Source organism: Corvus cornix, chromosome 1, assembly GCF_000738735.6.
Source record: "Corvus cornix cornix isolate S_Up_H32 chromosome 1, ASM73873v5, whole genome shotgun sequence".
NCBI classification, from domain to species: domain Eukaryota; kingdom Metazoa; phylum Chordata; class Aves; order Passeriformes; family Corvidae; genus Corvus; species Corvus cornix.
This window is the reverse complement of record NC_046332.1, coordinates 99,221,897-99,241,957: the sequence shown is the minus strand read 5'-3', so window position 1 is coordinate 99,241,957 and position 20,061 is coordinate 99,221,897. Positions and strand designations below refer to the sequence as shown.

The 20,061-nt window shown below is 40.5% G+C and overlaps 1 long non-coding RNA gene across 1 annotated transcript; it reads left to right on the top strand.

Moving 5' to 3' along the window:
- The first annotated feature begins 10,266 nt into the window (after positions 1 to 10,266).
- LOC109143959 lies at positions 10,267 to 19,616 on the top strand. Its single transcript, XR_002044419.3, has 2 exons — positions 10,267 to 10,630; positions 16,746 to 19,616. It is a non-coding gene; the product is annotated as an uncharacterized LOC109143959 (long non-coding RNA).
- The last annotated feature ends 445 nt before the right edge of the window (positions 19,617 to 20,061 follow it).

Genomic DNA, 20,061 nt, shown 5'->3' with positions numbered 1-20,061 from the left:
TGAGAAACACAATTTCTTCATCTAAAGAAACAATATTTCCTTTTATTTAATTATTCCCCAGTGATCCTGCATGAAGAAATCCTTCAGCTGAGAAAGTCTGATGACAACTGAGCACTTCCAAGGGAGTACTCTTTCCTCTTTTCAGAACCCGTGCTCTTACTCCAGGAGTCCAGCACTGGGCACAGCTTCTTTCAGGGAAGGAGAAAGGACAGATGGTACAGTGAGGCTGGGGTGACAGGCTCATGGGAAGCTGTGGGAATGTGCACCAGCCCTTACCCCCAGACTACAGTGGGTGACAGGAACTGCTGTGTCCAAGCAGATGAAGAGAAGCAAAACAGGAGGGAAAAGTGGTGGCTCTGGTCATTGAGCTGCATGGCAGATGTATGAGTCTTTACCATAAAAGGCAGCCACCATGGAAATGGATGCGCTGAAAGCAGTTAGTTAAATGGCATCCCATTTCCAACAAGCTAGACCCAACTGCTCTCCCACAGCTCTCACCCTGGCCAACCAAATCACAAAGAAATGCGACCTCTCCCAGCGAGGGGAAAAGCTCCTCCAGAACAGAAACACAGGCAGCTGGATCACAGACACTGCTAGCATTGCTGCAGTGATGGTTACAGAATCACTGTAAGGTTGGAAGGGATCACAGTTTAACCAAGATCATTTCAGCTAAAGGCTAGTGACCAAGGCTAAGGACCTTTCATTGCAGGCCCCTAGAAGGGCAAGAAAACAGAAGACAGAATCACTCCCGTGCAGTGGCCGCAGTGGATGGAGAGCACACTAGAGAAATCCACACCAAGGCTCCAGAGCCTCACTGTAAAAGCAAAGATGACAACCTGGGTTTTAACTGTACTGTGCCACTCATATTTTCACACAGTGGAGAAAAGAAATGGAGACCATTATGTACCTTTCCATTAAAAAAGTGCCAATGGAGAGTCTGGAGTCTTAATTTTCAGGACAGAGGCTGAGCACATTCCATCACCAGCCTTGTTGAAATGCTGGTGTCTGCAGGGTCTATTACGTGACAGCTGGACATTAGTCTATTAGCAAATTTGTGGTTGGGCCCTTCTTTTGGGATCACATGATGAGGTAAACATCTCTACTTGTGCAAAGAGCAGACAGGATTTTTTCCTAAGGTAAGCTATGATTCCAGCTAAGCAGGACTATAACAAGTGTAATTGTTGTTTTGTAAAGGGTGGTTTGAATAAATGATCTAAGAGTTTAAAAACTCCAGGGTACTGAAAAACTCCAAGCGCAGTATGGTATAAATATGGGGTTAGGCATAATTTCTGAATTCGGATCCTAGCTCTGAAACTAATTTTATTTCTGGCAGTGGGCAAATTGTTAACAGACAACTTGTAGAGACATTTGTTCAAACAGAGCTACTGATATTCAGTATTTAGCCTGAGACATGTGAGGCTGTATTTTCAAAGTGAGTGTCATCCTGCAGGGTTAGCCACAGATGATCATTTCTCTAACTCATCTACATACAAGATACCACTAATTTGACTTCTTTAATCAGAAACCACTTTTTAAAAAGCAAGTTTTCATCTCAAGCTCAGCAAGTGTTTTTGGAGATATCCTCCTAATCAACAAGCTTCACAGCTACTCAGACTGCATTAAGTTTCCACATCTCCAGAAGAGGAGTAAAGGCTTACATATCTAAAAGATTATTCAGGCAATATTTGTGGAATAGTTTGAGGGATGATGTAGGCAGTTTACCCCATATGACTTCCTCACGTGCATTTGAGTAGATAATCTGATCGCTTACTTACACTCTTATGTTTTCTCCCAGTTGCATGTGATTTATGTGGATCTTTAATGACTCATTTTTCATATTCTCCAATATTTTGTACAGCAATCTTGCTATGTCCCCACACTATGTAAGACGTGGCAGTAGTTATTCCTGTACCATTAGACACTGAGGTCAAACTCATTACTCAGAAGAAATTAATGAGATCATTTTAGTCATATCATGATACAAAATGAGATAGGTCCCAGAAGCCAACCTTCAGCACCAGCAGTTTCCCCTTTCTGGACTTCCCTGTTCTGAAATTCCAGCAAGAGGGGCACTGACAGAACTAGAGAGGGAAAAAAATAACATTATTTATTTGCTTTTCTCAGAGCATCTCTTGTTAATGAACCAGTGACAAAATAAACTAGCATTTTACATGATCCTTTCCTCTCACTACACTCTTAATAGCATCTTGAGAAGCACATACTGAACATTTGGGGCCAGATGTTCATCTGGCATGATTTGATGCACACACATTGAAACCAGTGATAATGATAATATATATACGCTAGAAGTCATGACAACTGGTCCTTAATAAAAGGTTTCATAAGTTATGTAACTGGTAATTCCGGTACAGGATTTGTTTTTAATACGATTGACTTTGTTAAGATGAACATGATTATAACCTTGGAAAAGATGCCATGATATAAAAAAAAGGGACGAAAATCAACTAAACCCACAATAACAGTGCTCCTACAACTCACAACAAAATTAATTTCTCCCTCACTGTTATGTCCAACATTTTTCCATTTAAACTGGTATAATGGGACCTATCTTACCAAGTGCAGACTTTTAATCCCCTCACCCAGGACTCTGAAATCATGAAGAATAGGGCACCTGTAAATATAATGCATCTCATCTTTATAGAGATATGTTAGAGTCCAGTGAATCCCATTATAAGAGAAGGGATAGCCACTAAATTGAGGCAAGGCGAAGCCTCATCCTGATTTTTATGGCTGCTCTACAATGAGGCCAGCCCTTATTTTTGCTCTACAGCAGTTTCAGTCCACTGGCTGCAATGTGGTTTCTAAGGATAAGGTGTCAATGCCATTTTGTAAAGCCAAAGGCAGGCTTTGCTAAATAAATGAATACACAGAACAGTGCTGATAAGTTGCCAATTTGACTGTGCCACTAGGAAGAAGATTAACTAGTGCTTCATAGGAATTATTAAAAAATTAAAACTTTGCATATCGAGTCAGTGCCTCAGGTTTGATGACATTTCAACACAGAGAAGTCTCTAAGTAATCAGTAGGTCAAGTATGGTGGCAATACCATAGGGCAATTATTAAGTAGCATGTTAGGCAAAATCAGTTTGGAAAAAAATAAAAATCTTACGAACCTTACTTAAGGGCAAGAAAGAGGTGATTTTTTTCTACACAACAGTCAGCCTAGACATGCTCTAGCTTCATTTGGTCTTGGCAACAATCCTCATAAACAGGACTCGCATCGTCTGACACCAGAGGCCTATGGTGCAGTTGGCTGTCTCTGCTGGTCACCCACTGCTTGCTGCCACAGCGGCTTCTAGGATGTGATTCATCTGACCTAATTCAGCTCGCTGCTTTACAGTTAAGAGGAATAATGCCTAGAAGTGTCTGTTTCTTTCCATTTACTGTCTGTCTGAGCTGTTTGGTGTGTGGTACTGCAGATTGGCAATAATTTATGTACAACAAAGAATAGGAGCTAGAGGAGAAGCTCTGAACTTAAGACTTCAAGTGAAGATCTGTGTCTCAGAGCCTCCCTTGAGGTTCTATATTACAGAGGCATGAAAGCAAGATGTAGACTTGACTTTGGTGTTACACTGGTCTACCAAGCTGCCAGTATCCAAACCTGCTCCCCTGATGCAGTATTCCATAATATTACATTTGCTGGTGTGACTGAATCAGGCCTTCCAGAGGTTTGGGAAGACATTTTTGAAGAAAACCTTCTCCATATCAGAAAGTATAGGCTTGCCAGCAATCATGTGAAAAACATGCTCTGGCAATGTTCTGGCTCTTTTCTTAAAAGCCCAACACAACCCCATCCTCCCAAACCCCAACACATTAAGATCCACACACTGAGTTTGGGCATAATTCAGGTAGACCATGATGTTGAATGTATTCAGTAAGAGTCTTCTTCCCATTGTTTATCATAATTACACCCGCTGTCAGAACTTTTCATACAGTGTTTCTCACTTGCAAAGTGGGCTCCTCCTCTCCTTCCAAGCTCATCTCTAGTGCTGGCCATTCGTGAAAGGAACTGAGGTGTGGAAAAAACGGAGATAAGAAACTGGGGGCAGACTGACAGTGCTGGAGCTTTGAGCATGTCCCAGGCTCATTGAAAAGAGTGGGCAGAGCTGGAGGAGAGAAGTGGTGGTGCTAATCTTGTATCTATGGCTTGTTTGGATTTACAATGTGTTTGTTTAACATTCAGCTTATGTTTGACTTGTATGTATTGATGTTTGCATTAAATCAAGTAATTTTTTTGCACTCATGTTATATCAACAAAGCTATATAAAGCATTTGACATCCTTAGGAAAATTCTTCATATGCTATTATTTATCATCTTAAAACCAGTAAACAGATTGGTAAAACAAGCAAACTGATTTTCAGGTGCATTACAGAGCTGCAACAAGAGCTATTGCTGTACATGTTCCTTAGTTACTGGGAAATGTAAAATCAGGAGAAAAATTTAGATTGCATTTTTCCAACCTTGCACCTGCCAGATAAGATCCTATGACATAATCCCATGTGCAGAATTAGATACAACTCATTGTGAATATGCATGGTGGAATCAATCCAGGATATGTAAGAGAAAAAGAAAGAAGTCTCAGTGATGCCAGAAGTGTTTAACAATATTTTTCTGTTTTAGAAACTTAGATCTAGAGAAGTCCTAGGTAATAATTAACTTAGACACATTCCTTACTGCCTTGAGCAAACAGAAGCTGACACCCTACCGTAAGCAAGCTGGAACTGTGACCCAAGAAGTCATGTCCCACCAAAAGATTTATACCTACCTTAACATATTTTGGCACAGAGTTTTCTCAGAAACTGGGAGAAACAAATTATGATCAAGGTTAAGCAGATCACAGGTGGTTTTCCAATGACTGACAAGTCAGGTCTCTTCAAAATAAAGCTGGGACCAGTCACAGTCTGTCTTTTTCCATGATTTCTGGCTGTTTCCAGTGACTGAGCTGCTGGGGGACGTGAAACAGGTATCCAGATTCACGTCACACAGGCTCACACCTTGCTGACTGCTGTGCATGGAACCCGAGCCATGGTCATGTTACATCAGCGGTGACAAGCAACGTTCCTCTTTTGAAAATGGCTAATGAACAACCCAGACAAACTATAAACACTTCATACAAATGGCAATCGGGTTAAGGTGGCACACACAGAAATTATACTTTGGAGTTTCAACAAGCCGTAATTAAAGATCACCAGATCCAGACATAACAATACTCCATGCTTATTTATTATTGTACCTTATTTCTATCAAGGATTTCTGATGAGCCATATTCAGAATTCTTGTTCAGATGTCAGTGTAATGACTCCTGTGGAAGTTATATAGCATTAAAAATTATTTTTAAAACTCATGCATATTTAGAGTGATGTAACACAGCACTATCCTCCTGTCTACAGGAAAAGGCATATTTCTATTTTGTAAATAAGATAAAGTTTGTAGCAACTAAGTTATCCAGACACAAATGGTATCCTCCCAGTGGGAAGGCAGATTCCACAGGCATCATTAAGGAGCAAAAGGGAAACCGTATTTGACAAAGATGGAAAAGAGGAAAGGCTGTAATGAGTAGAACAATTGCATTAATTAAATTACTTGTAAGGGCTTTTTGAAAAGTTCCTTGGGCCAATTCACTTGCAACAAAAAAAATGAGTAAGGGAAAGAGAAACCTCACTTCCAAGTCAGTCTCCACTCCAACGAAGGCAAATTTCTGTAACAGATTTGTTAATGGAGATGTTTACTGTGTTGGAGGGCTGTGTAGGATATTTTGGCAGTCAGTCTGACAGGTCAATCTACAAACCAGAATATAATTCAAAGTCAGATTGAAATCATCATTAGCAAAACATATCTTAGACAAGTATTTAACTTCTCTCTATATTCCTTTTAATGGAGTAGCTAATTTCTCAAGTCCTTAATTTTAATGTCACTTTTACATCTTATGATTTTTTTAGTGTAAAGGCAGTGTTGGAATATGCCACCCAATTTTCATGAGGGAGGTGGTCTAAGTAGGAGTGATGGGCTCCCTGACCATTCCCAGAGCCATCTACAAGGTGACTGAGAGAGCAACAAGCTCTTCTTCAGCAAGGCACTGCTGGTGGTGGAGAGGACACACACTGGCTGGTTTTAACTGGTCAGTACTTCTTCTTCCACATGGCTTTTTGCTCAGTGCCTCAGTCCACACAAATGTGAGGATGCTTCATGGTAACAAAACATGGTGGAGGATAAGAAATGTATTTCTCACTTTATCTCCTTCATCTCTTTCACATCCCACAGCAACGAAGAGACAGTGTCAGCATTTTCTGTCATGCATTTGTATGTGGCAGCACCTTCTGTGGAGGAAGAAGGGGATCTTTCTTGGCACATTTGTCCTCCCTAATGCTCTAACCCTTTAGTAGAGCATTTTCATATTAGCTCAGTTGGGTTGTCTACTATTTTTGGGAGCCACACAAGTGTGCACACAGTAGCTTTGCCATCTCCCACCAGCATGAAAAGCCCACTGCTGCACAACTCCTTCTCCCACTCATTCCTGCACTTGCCTGGGAAGCTATTCAGGCAAAGCAGCAGCTGAAACATAATCTTTTCTAATTACTAGCAAGTGCATGTGCCATTAGAGATATATGACTGTAAACCTACGTGAACACTGACCTCAATGCTCTTTAGCCTAAGTAGAGCTCACTTGCAGACCTCCTCTATATAAATATTGGTTTTACCTTCCCCCAAGCATGACAATGTTTTAGTTCTTTTTAAATGGAGATTCACGACTTTACAAGGACTTACCTGAATCACTGCCTATCGCTCTGTCAAAACCCAATGTCCCTCTGTTTTCTGCTGATAGAGATGACTTTTCAAAAGCAGTTAGCATGTTGAAGCGCTTTAAGGTAGCATGCAGGAAAGAAGTCTCCTTTACAAAATTTCTGCAGTGGTTCCATCCAAAAATCATTCTCACAAAAACAGCTGGCTGTGAGCACCTTAGACGTGAGAAGTTTGGAATTACAGGCTTTGCCGAGTATGCAAACTTTTTCTCTTTGTTATTGTGGGAAAATATTATTAATCATTTTGGGAGAAACTAATCTGAGAATATAGGTCTCCACTCAAAATTGTATCCATACTTGATCTCAGCATCTTTTTTTCCCCCTATATATTCAGTTTATGTGCAACCTAGTTTTCTCCACTGAAGGTTGTGAATAACAGATGTAACCTCATTGTCCTTACTGACTTCACTGAGCTATAATTGAACACTGCTTTTGGTATGCTCTCAACAGTGCTGCTTGTATACTGCAAGTCATGTAAGTACTAATATTGAATTTATTCCGTAAAAAACTAGCCCCTAGGGGCAAAACCAAACCAGAAATAATTAAATTCATCTAGTAAACCACAGGCTCATTTGAATAACATTGCCTTCTCTTAACGCTGTGTGTACATACAGCAAGCATAGATCATTACAGCCTGGCATCCGCTTGAATGCCTGTGAAGCCAAGATTCTCTGTTCCAGCTTCACAAACAATGAGTGCTTTGAAGAGGAGAGAGAAGGAATCTGAGCTTCTGTATGTTTTTCCCCAAGCAGAAATGCTATGTACAGTTGTCAGGTTTTTCCGCACAACACTTTGCTTCTGTTTAAACTCCTTACAGATTGCCCTGTAAGACTATTTGCTTCCAATATGTCAGAGTGAAATGACAGTAGCCTTGTGTCAAACCAGTTATCCATCTGATTGAAATCCCTTCACATTTCACCTGCAGCTCATTATTTTCTTATTTCTATGTTGTTCTCAGGATGAACCAGTTCACAGTTCACACTTGCCCTTGGAACACCCGCATCTATTACATGTCTCAGAGGTTCAAGGGCTGACCAACAATCTATGGGACTCCACTTAATATTTCTATTCAGTATGACACAGCTTCTTGTATGGATCTGTCCCATACAGTAAGGTAGGCAGAAACCCGCAATCAAATTGCATTTTTCAGAGGCCTAGTGGAAGTTTGGGTCTGTATATAAAGCACATAAAGCTCAGTGATGAATGCCTCCTCTTCTATCTTCCTTCAGCTCTCGATATAGAAAAGTTTTTGCAGTCAGATAAGGAAAAATCAGCATGTACTTGAATGTTGCAAAGTGGGATGTTTTTATTTTTAAAATTTCTCCTTTTCAGCTGTGCTACTTTGTATTTTGCATACGAATAAAAATCACGAAGAGTTACATGTCACAGCTTAAATATCAAAGATGACTGTCAAATAATTCAAACAGAAGGCTCTTTATTAAAATCACTTTACTGAACAATTTTATATTGGAAACCAAACAAGATGAAGGACAATACTGCTTACTGAGTCAAAGCAAAGAGTCTTGCTCTTCAGTTGCACATCTGCACAAGTGCTTCAATACATAGCTGGGTAACTAACTCCCAGATTTGGTGTATTTGAATTTGTTTCTCCACAAAATGGAAACATGTAGTCATCTGCCATATCTCACAGAGGTAGAATATATAAAGATTTCTTTCAAGGAAGTTCATCAAAAGACACCAAATAAGTGATAGCACCGTTATTTTTATCCTGCTTTAAATTCTCCATATCAAAACAAGACAATTCAACTTTTCATGTACATATCATTCAGCTTATTTCACATTTTCCATTAGGTTTTGTGTGCTTTGGATAGAGTGTGAATGCTGCCTTGGCGATAAACTTCTTTGTTTCCCTGGGAGGTCATGGGAGTGCTGCATGCAACTACATGCTGCTTCTCCTAGATGCAAGAAGTATAACAGGAAGAACAATGGCAGTCACTCTTTACTGAAGACCTGAAAGCATTTTTGATGGCAGTCATATTGCATAAAAGCACAATTAATGAACGCCACCAAAGTTTTGCTGAGGACATGGATATTCACCACCTTATCACAAAACAAAGAACCATCATCAAAGGAAGAGACACATTCTTATGCATAACAATAGTCTTATTTTATGGCACATCATTTGTATAGCTATTTATTTTTAACAGCTGGTAAACAAATAACTTTAATGTTGAATTTCTTTCACTAGCTATATATATTTTTCCACAGAGGTCTGATCCAAAGTCAAATCAAAGTCAGTCAGCTTCAGGATACAAATTAGTATTCCATTCTATGATAATCCAAGTTCTGACTGACCATGCTCTTACTGATGCCAATGGCAAATCTGTGGTCTTGTTTCATTGTAAAGACAATGAACCAGAACCATTAGATGGCTAGAAATTTGGCAGAAGCTGGAATCCCAGAGCTGAGAACACTTCAGAAGTTAGAGCGACATTCATATTTTTAAAAAAGTACCCACATGAAATGTGATGCCTCTAATATGCAAAACACATCAGAGGAACATGAGCTACTTTTGTGGCATGAAATGGATGGAAAAATAAAAATGCTCTCTAGCTTCCTAATGACACTTTTACAGCTCATTCCGTGGAATCTTTTCTTGAGTCTTATTTGCTAGACTAAACTATATAAATTACTAGTGTATTATTCTAATGACATGGAATTGCTTAAAAACTGACAGAAAATGGCTTAAAAAACTTTATGTCCACATCATCAATTATCTTAAAACTTCAAACTGTTAAACTGTATTAGAAACATTTTTCAGATAATGCAACCTACTTCTCCTTAGCTTTCCAGAGATGATTCAGAAATGAAGTGCACCCAAATCCAGCTCTGTATCTCTGCCCTGCATTGTCACAATCCAGGTTTCTCCCTGAGGCAGGGTGTTAATGCTGTGAGTACTCATCCTGGCACCAGCTGAAAAAGAATGTTTGACTCTCCTCCTTGATCTGCTACTTGTTGCAGACCTGCTGTGTCAGGAAAGTAGTTTCCAATATAGGACACCTCTAAATTAACTAATACACAATCTACCTATCTTCTTTGCCTAACCATAGTTCCAACTCTGCTGTAAGGCAGCACACGGTTCTTCTGTATTCCTTATTTCTTCTTAACACTTATTTTCTTTTCATGGTACCCTGTCGTGGCCAGTGAACCTGAGGTACAAGGGACAGAGAGCTCTCAGTAAGACAAGTCCGTGGTACCACAAGAACCTCTTTATGTTAGGGTGACCAGAAAGGCTTCTCCCAGGATGCTTGTTCTGTTCTGTTAATCTATCCCAGTTTGGATTCCCCGGTTGCCTGTCAGCCTCTACTCCTCGTCACTCCCCCAGAGCTTCCCCATTGGTCCCCGTTCCCTGGTCCCGCCTTTTCCCTGCCCCCAGATAAAACTGTGAGTTTCGGGATTATGTTTGTATTTGCCCCTGTAACCTTCGGCAGGGTAGAAGGAATAAGTGCTCCTGTTGGAATACGCACAAAGACCCTTCCTGCCTCTTTGTCACCGTCGTTATACAGAAGCTAGCCATGCGTTTGTGCATGCACACGTGAGCCACAGAGCTGGCCAGAGACAGTAATATGTGGCCCCTGAACGTGGATGGCCTCGGACCGTCCCCAAAAGCGTCTCCAACAGCTCCTCACAGTTGGACGTAAGTCGCATTTCAGTGCAGGCATTGCCCCAAAGAAATCTCTGAGTTTTATCAGGGGTCTCAGCGGGGGAGACCAACAGCCTTCTCAGGAGAAGAGATGAGTCTGAGTCAGTGGACCAGCCTCGAGACTTTATTTGATCCTCTAGTGAGGTAATATGGGTCACTTTTATTTCCTTTTCTGTTAATTTCCTTTTATCTCAAGGGTTGGGAAGAGAGGCAGATGGGAGCCGAGTTCTCCTGTCTCCTGTGGGAAGTTTTTCTCCCAGTTCTAACAGTCTTTGTTTGGAAGAATTTTCATTATACCAGGGACTTGTCTTACTGAGAGCTCTCTGTCCCTTGTACCTTAGGCTCACTGGCCACCACAGTACCCTCTATGTATTTTAGTGTCTTTGTATCTGAATTTTACTTTTCTGCCTCCCATAAGTAGAAGATATACATGTTAGTCCTCCCAAGATTCTGTGCGAGAACGCAGGATCTCCTAATGTGCAAAGACAGGTGCATCCATACTGCGTGTATCCAGCAGCTGTAGAGCTGTTCAGCTAGCAAGCCTCTAAGCCTGACCTCCAGCATGGTCAGAGGCACATACTTCAGGATGCTGCATGCTTGAATGCAATAAGACAATTACCATGTTCCCTAGGGTGTGCAGACAGGATGTCTGCAGGCAATCTGCAATCTGCTGAGCTGATAAGATATGGGATGGAAGCAGAACATGCTATGTTGGCTGTTTTTCATGAGATCATTCTTCCACAGAGAGGGATATTTCTTTCTTTACGAAAGATACTATCATCTCCTCTGTTCCTCTTCTTCAAATCTGCAGGTTGTTAAGAGGTCCTGTGAGGAGATACAAATCTTCCTCTAAGCATAAGTGCCAAGATCTATTGTTGTGTGAGGAACTCTTCTGCTTCCTTCACGCTTGTCTAGTGTGGTGATTAAGTGGAGATGGGTCCATGGGAAATGCTTACACTAAAACTTATGCTCATCAGGAGCTGATGACAATAGTCTTCTTAGTCATACTGAAATGCCAAGGGAAAAACTGTGATCTCTATGGAAAACATTCAAGGCTCCTTATCATTCCTACAGGAAAACCTTGCTACCTGAGACAGGATGAATGTGCAGAGACAACTGATTAGTGGCAGTAACACCCTAAAAGACAGCCAGACAGGTAGACAATAAACAAGAGCTAGCTGTTGGACTTCACTTTGCCCATGCCTTGTAGGCTTTAATTTCTTCTGGATGAGTAGTGAGCCATGCAACACCATCTGCAATACAAATGCTGCCTCCTCACAAGATCATCCTGGTGTCCAAAGTGGCAATCCCCTGTTAGAGCTCATCCTTGTGACATTGGCCAGCTCTACCTCTCAGCTTCTGGCTCTTCTTCCCATCCCCCATGCTACTCAGCTAAGGATTACTTACTAGTAACTAATGCCAAAACTCACAACAGCCAAAAAAATTCCTTTTAATAGCTTTAATAGCTTGCATTGCTTCGCTGGCTGTGGGTGGAGCTGATACGTGATAAGCTTGGTAAAATTTTCTACAGAAACCACCTTCTGACAAAAACTGTATTTGTCACTGAACAGAAACTGAGGGCCAAAAGCATTTGCTTTCATTTCCAAAATAAAAAGAAACGGGGGACGTGTCCTCTTTTTATTTAAAAACTACACACTAGAACTGAACATTATTGTTTTTAGGCTAAAAACCAAAATACTTTGGACAAAGGCCAGAACATTTCAGCTGAGAACTAGCTAATGCTTCATCACTGTGATTAGCAGATGTGAGTGGATCCACACAGGGAGTGAGTTTGTTCCGCAAAACTTGACATTTTTTCACAGTCACATTTCAAGCAGAAAAGAAACCCTTTGAAAATCTGGTGATAGATTAAAAGGAAATCATCCCTTCTTTGCAGAGGAAAGCCAGGTATGCACACACAGAATGGAACTGGCAATACAGCTCTCGTGGGTTTTCCCTGCTCGTTCTCCTCCCTGCTGCACGCAGTCTGTCAGTCTCACTGCAGGAGAGAGGGCTCAGAGCTCTCAGATAATGGGCATACAAAAAGCTGTCACTTCAAATCTTTCTTAAAAGTGTGCTAGCCTTTATAAACTGCCCCCCAACCTGATTGAGGAATACATTTGGTAAAGGTCCAAGACTCTGCAAAATATAGTCGTTCCATGTGCTCAAGACACTTGGTTATTTAAAGGTTTACTGTGTGTGGCAATCTATAAAGAGATCAGAAATGCTTTCCACTTAACATGTCCTTCAAGATAGGAGACAGAGGAGTTTTAAAAAATTCAGGAGGTGCTTAAATTTACAATCATTCAGTATGCCTTATGTTGCTCTCCTCCTTGCAGAGATTGAAATAAAAACTGATGTGTTTGTTTTCACCTCAGTCCCAGATTTTTTTAAGCTGTGTGCATACAATTCATTGGGGTTAATTTGCTATCAACATGTCAGTTAGGGAGAATTTCCTACAGAATGACCTGGACATCTCCTGGCTCCACACCTTAGAAGGTTCCCAACCTGCTGGTCCCCTCCCTGTTCAAGGGAAATCTGTCCCCATGGCCCAGAAGCTTGTGTTTCAGCCTGCTCACTGTTTGGCTAATGGAGGAAGATCACGGCACAGAGTGATACGGCATGGCAGAGCCACAGCAGGGAGGTCCAGCTGCAATCCCATCTGAGTGGCACTGCTCTAGGAACATGCATCTGCTGTCATTTATTTTACCTTACTGCATGGCAATAAAGTAAATTTTTTTTTCCCTCTCTTTATCCTTTATTCCTCACCTCTCCTCACATGGCAAACAGTAGTTTTCCTTTTAGTTGTATTATCACTCAGAAACAGTATGGAATTCCTGTTCCTATGAGTCTGGGGCTGTGGATGTGGCTGGAGCTCTGTGTGTTGCCAGGCTAGGAGAGCTCTGTCACCGAGGGGGCAAATAGCTGGTGTCTATATGGCTCTGGCCATATAGCTGGGTTGCCATTTGGCATTGCCAGTGACCAGAATGCACAGGGTAGATGGAAGTGAAGCCACTGGCTCACCAGAGACTGCTGTCCCTGAATGGCCCCACACCCAGCAGCTGCCTGGCAACCACGGGTAGCTGTTGCAAGTGCTCCAGTTTGAGACCATCAATCTGCCTGTTTTACATGTGCCTGTTCAGCAACTAGCAGCACTGCTGGTACCAACAACTACATAAGGGTAAAAATTTGGTAAAGGTGCACAAAAATTAGCCTTTCTCTAAAAAAAAAGTGATTTGCCCACGGGCAAAGGGATCTACTGGAGTGTATACAGGTTTGCTACATTCGATTCCTAAATCTCTCCCCTGCTACAAGATGCAGCACCAGTGAGGTGTCAGGGGACCTCCTGAGCTTCCTCCAAGGTGTCTTCCCTCAGTGGCACTGCCAGCTGCCATGTGCTGGAGTGAAGGGGTCCCAACAAGGCTGTTTTCAGAGCTTGTTTGAGATTTGACATTTCTCTATCTTCAAGAACCATACATGATGCTGCCCAACAGACCTTTCTTCCTCATCTCTTTCAAAAGCAGTCCAAAGCCTATACTCACAGCTACAAGGTACTCACAGTGAATCTCTCAGGTGTCTCAATCCTGTCAGATTCCCCACAGGATAAACTGCTGCTGCACCAGAGGTGGCAGAGATTGAGAATACAGCACAGTTGAGGCAAAGGAGCCAGCCTTGATATTTGGAGAGACTGTAATCCCAATCCCAACAGTTTAGAAAGGCTGTTGAAAGATCCAATTCATCACTTGGCAAAACATCCAGGGTTTGCCAAGCAACAAAATTCACACAGTCCAGACTGATGCTTGCCAAGGTTTGACAGACTTAAAGCACAACCATCTTTGAAATGCACTGTTAAACCTTCTCATTTCTTTTTATTTCACTCTGGGAAATGGATTTAGAATAAGGCAAATCCCTCTCAAGTACTCCAAGTGCTGCTCTGTTAGTGGTGCAGCTCAATGGCCAGCGAGGGAGCCCCCTCCATCCCACTGTGCTGTGAGGACAGCTGCGTTCCAGCTCACCCTGTCAGCTCTACCACCCGTGTTTTATTGATTTCTTTTCCCACCAGAATCCGATAGCTGCTTTGTTTGCCCTCCTTAGACGTTAAAAACTCATGCATTTTTCTAATTATATCGTTTGAGTTTTAAGCTTTTCACCACTATTTTAAAACTGCAGTGTCTTCTAGCATGTAAAACTACATCAAAAAATATGTTTGCTGCTTCTTTCAGAAATTTTTAAATATTGATCATTTTTAATGAGCTTCAATGTAAAGCAGCCTAGTGACTCTTATCAAGGGCACTCTGTAAATGCATGGCTGTGGTGATGTTGACCCAGCAAAAATGTTTTCAGCACTTTGAAACCTGTAGTTCTGGCATGCTCAAGAAAAATAGGCAGGGTTCTTTTACAAACTCTCTCTCATACAACATGCTGTAGTAGTAGTCTTAAACTGTTTTAATTTTTTAACTAAGTCACAAGCTGGACCTCGAAGAGAAGGTTTTGGAATGGTTGAATTTTTTTGTGTTGAAGATCTGATATTTGTTTTGGATTTGGGTTGTGGGGGGTTTTTTTGTGTAGGACTTCAATCTTTTTGGTAATGGGCCAAAGTAGCGCAATGTGCAATAATGGTTCTGGCATATTTTCAGTGATCATGGTAAAATTTATTTCACCTCTCAGTATGCAGGAATATATTCCAGTGGGTAAGGAGTGTTCATTATTTTAGGCTTGACTCAGTACAAATATATATATTTAAAAAAGGAATATAACTATCTTCAGCCCACACAAAACCATGAAGCCAGATGTCTTTTTTTTGCCTCAAATTCAAGTAGATCCTTTATAAACTTATGTGGAGAAAAAGCTGAAAGGGAAGTTTTAATTATATGCTACAATCAAGAAGGCATTTTACATCCCAATTGGCAGAGCTCTTACTGTGTATTTTAAGCAAGATGAAGATGACAGAAGAAAGCAGAGAAAAAAACCCGGCTTCTATACTAGTTCTCTGGTGCAAGGAACAGCTTGATCTTATTTATTGCATAGTTTTTGCAAGTTCTTATATTTATAGCCTGTCCTGTAACATCCAGGAACAAACACTAAGGAATCTTAACCATATTAGCATGAATTATAAATTAATTTCCTGGAGTCATAGCCATGGGTCCTAGAGGGATATTAACATATATGCCATTTCTTTTGGCACCTAATGAATCTCTGGTAGGTTTTTCATAATTAATCTTCACAAAAATTAATAAGGATTAGGAGGGGAAATTCTTTCAGCATTCTCTTTATAACTTCATGCATCTTTACCAGAAACAACTAAAATATTCTAATTTTCTTTATTTATTAATTTCCTTTGAGAACTGCCAGATTTATCTAACAGCTTTTTTAATATATCAAAACTGCAAAGTGTCAGGATCCAGAATTCTCAACCCTCATAAAAATTGCATTTTGTAGATACAGACCTTTTGACTTCCCTCCCCTTCTAAACAGAAGACTGATCTTAATAATCAATTCTTTGTGCCCCAGTACATTTACTGTGTAAATTTAACATCCTGTTCTTGATTAGAAAATAGGATTAGATAACAAGCCTTTTAACTAGAGCTGCCCATAGGCAGTAGGTTTCACAGACCTTGGACAGCAGGTTTCTCACAAAGGCATTCTCCCCTCATTTCTTTAAGCTTTTCTGAATGCAGAATGAGCAATAAACATAATCATAACTATTAGCTTTGTGTATAAACAGTTTGCAATATTGGGTACTAAAAAATACTGGAGCATTTGCTTGACACGTCTAGTAATTGGTAATGTAAATACAAAACATTAAACTTGAGATTTCCTGCTTTGGTAAGAGCCTAGGGTAAAAAGGGTAATAGTGCTTTTGGGGATGGGAATAATCTCTGAAGAGTGGAACTGTGAAGGTTTCCCAGCCTGTACTAGTAAGTAGCACTGCACATCTATTGAATGTGATTAATGAAGTGTAATGATTGCATAGTTACACACCGGAAGAGCAATCAAAATTACCGTTTTTACCTTTAGCAAAGTTTCACTCCTGTAGTACCAGCCACCATGTATTTGTTAACTACTGGCAGGCACTTGAACTTATTTAAAAGGGCCAAGACAAACTAAGCCATTAGAATTCATGTTTCAGATTTTCAGCCAGGATACCCAATTCTCCATAACTGCTGAATACCTAAGAATATTTACAGTGCAATCATAAATATATCTCTAAACATAGTTGTTACAATGCTGAGTGACATTTTACTTGTCTTCCTCTCAGAGTTAAAGGAGGTGGACCTTCAGGCACAAGACCTTGGTCTTCCTTGGGCTTCCTGCTCACTGGCCCAGCCTCATCCTGCTATTGGGGGTTGCCAGACCTTGTAGCACAGCTGACAGAAGTCCCACCGCCAACACTAACTGCTAAATGCTGCTAAGAGCTGATGTTCTCCTCAGAAATCTACCATCATGGATACAGTCATCTATTGCTCTACAGTTTAAAAACCACTTTGATATGTAAGGAAAAGAGGGGGGTTCTTTTTAATAAGAGAAAGATCTAAACAAGAAGCATTTCTGCCACATCCGAAAACAAGATTTAGAAAATTAGTCAAAAATAAAGCAATGTAAATGGGTAAATCTTTTTATTAGTACTTGCTAAAATAAGAAGGACTCCTGGACAAATAACTCCTAAGGCTATCATAACTGTCTTGTTATTCCTGTTGGAATCCACTGATGGCCAGACGGTGTCTGATTTTCACATGAACTGATATGCTTTCTTTCACAAACCGGAATTATTTACTAATAAAACTGGTTTTTGTCCCAGAGAATAATCTCATTTTGCTTCTATACATTTTTGTGAATGAGTTACTTAATCTGAAGGACTCTGTAATGCTCAACTGGCAAAAAAAAATGACGGTTAACCATATGTGTAGAAAACATTACCCAAATAGTTAAGGACTCTGTGGACTGGAAAATATTTTCTCAGTTCTCCAATTAAGAATATTTTTCATTCAACTGTCATGTGTTGGCAGATTTGCATATCTGTGTGCAAAAGACCTGACAATTTTACCTGTCTGCAACAGAAGTGTCTCCAGGTAGATGTTGCTTGTCTAAGGCCTAAATAAAGGCAATGGAGATGTTGTTCCCATGGTCAGTGGTTTGAAAAACTGGATTACTCTTTGTCTTACCCAAAATTCACTGACTCACTCTCTAAAACTCCACTGATGCTAATGGGAGCTGAGACATCTGTGCAAGTGATGGCACATCTAGATGCTGGAAGTATAAAATGCACTGGAAGATACGAACGAGCTGAAGGCTCAAACAGCAAACCTCAGCCCAAATGCTCTTCAGCTTTGGCAGTTTGTAACTCTCCCTCACCAAATATCAGCAAGCAATTCCCTTCAAAACTGTAAGGCTTGGAACACTTACTAAGGAGCTGCAACACCGTGCTTCAAAGGCCAAATATCCAGTTAGCTGTGAGTCACGTCCCATGTATTGATCTTATGCCATCTGGAAGCACAAGCTCAAATAACCACCATCACCCGTTGCATAACTTCAATAAAGGCAAACTGTCAAGGTATTTCAAGTCTCTGAAAGTGTTACCAGGGAGAATACTTGCTGGCCACAGGTAGGAGGGGTACAGAAAAAAAAGAATTTGTTAAGCCATTGGACAAAATAGAACCAGTGGAGAATAAGCCCCCTTAATATAATAGATGATAAAAGTAAAGGAAAAAGGGGTCAAGAACAGTCAATAGCTGGAACAGAGGATTGGGCACAGAGCCATTCTGGTGGATTTGGGCCAGATATAGCCTGAGGCTGTACTTAAGCAGCTCTGAGTTGGAATGTTTAGATGTTAGTTTGAATGGCTATAAAAGTTTAATTAATGTCTGAGGGGCTTGGGGAGACAGATGAGCAGAGAATTAACATCCAAAAATTGCTTCCCATAATGAAGCCCTATCAGTTTCTCATACAACTTACAAATGCAAAGAGAAATATATTAAAATATTTGGGTTTTTTTCTTTTGTTACTTTAGAACCTTTGAAGAATTCCTTCATAAGCCTCAGAATTGTTACTATAGATGTAATTATTTCCTTTCTAAACTAAGAGGTTTATTTGTAAATGTCTTCACCTTCAAAATACCATGACCAGAAAGAAAAAACAAATCCATGCATTTGTGGCTTTTTTGCACAGAAGACCCAAGGTGCATTTCCCTGACACTGCATACCTTAGTGTGCCAAACTCAGCAGCAAAAAAACTGAAGAATGTGAGGATGTATTTTGTAGCTGCACAAAACATTATCAGTCTTGATGCCTTGGACACGTATTGATCATGCTCTGCGACGAGGCAGAGTTTTCTCCCGCAGTGTAGAGTTGAATACTTAACTGTGCATGGCATTTGTGCCTTCCTGCTGCAGTGTTCAGCACTAATTAGTGCCAGATACATTAGATTGTACCCTTAGATCATTAGCATGTTTTGGTAAGCTAAACATTTAATTTGCATTGTTATGTACTAGGAATACATTCAGTACATGATATAATGCCTGAAAACATACCCACATATGCAAAAAGTGAGTAAAAATTGCAAGCCATTGCTTGTGCACATCCTCTTCTTGGGTCCTGAAGCAGATGTCTACTAAACATCCTTGGTTCTGCATGCTGGAGTTTTTTTCCACAGCTCAGTGAGTCCACACATCCCCCACCTTTGATCAGACTCTGTTAGCACCATCAGCCAGGCTCTCTTTTTCCTTTCAAAGCAGAAAGTTCTCTTCACCACCCAAAATAACACTGTCCACTTAACATCATAACAGAATAGCACTTGGCAAAATAATCAGGGCAGGGAATATTCCATCTTGTATCATAATGAGTTTATAAGACTGGCTGGTTTGCCCTTCATGTTGGCTAGAAGCAGGAATGCTGTGCTACTGAAAAGTGGAGATTTACTGTTTTCCCAGAGTATTCACAGGTATTTATTTTTCCTTCATCTGTCCCCCAGGACTCCCTGTAGGTAGCTGGCTGGACAGCTTAGTTCCTGTTGAGATGATTATTTAATGTGGTGAGAATGTGTTTATTGTGTGGTTAATGATAGCAGAAATGTAGAGCCTTGGATGGATGCCTCTTTTTTCTTCCCTAAATCTAAATAAATACATGAAAATCAACCTATTGTTCTTCCTTATTTTTCTTAGTTGCTAAAAGCAACTGGAGCCCAGGGAATTTAATTGGACTTCCACATTTAAAGGTGTATTTTGTTCACCTTTGCTAAACCTTTGTGCATTTTCTTTCTGGGACAGAACTGCAGACTCAGCTTAGATAGGTTCACTTGGAAACTATGTTTGAAAAGTCAAACTCACATATTTTTTTCTCTAAAATGCCTACAAAGAGACACATTTTAATGACCTGCATTTTTGAACAAGCATACTTAGATATTAGATAGGTTATTTTTAAAACATCTGAATGAGGGGTTCTGGCTTTCATGAATGATAGTCACTTACTGTATCCAGTGGAACTCACTGGGGTGGTGTATTTTTCTGCTGTTCAGAGAATTATTCCTCTCCACATAAGAGACCAGTATTTAGGCTTGAAAATGTGGATTTTGTTATCAGG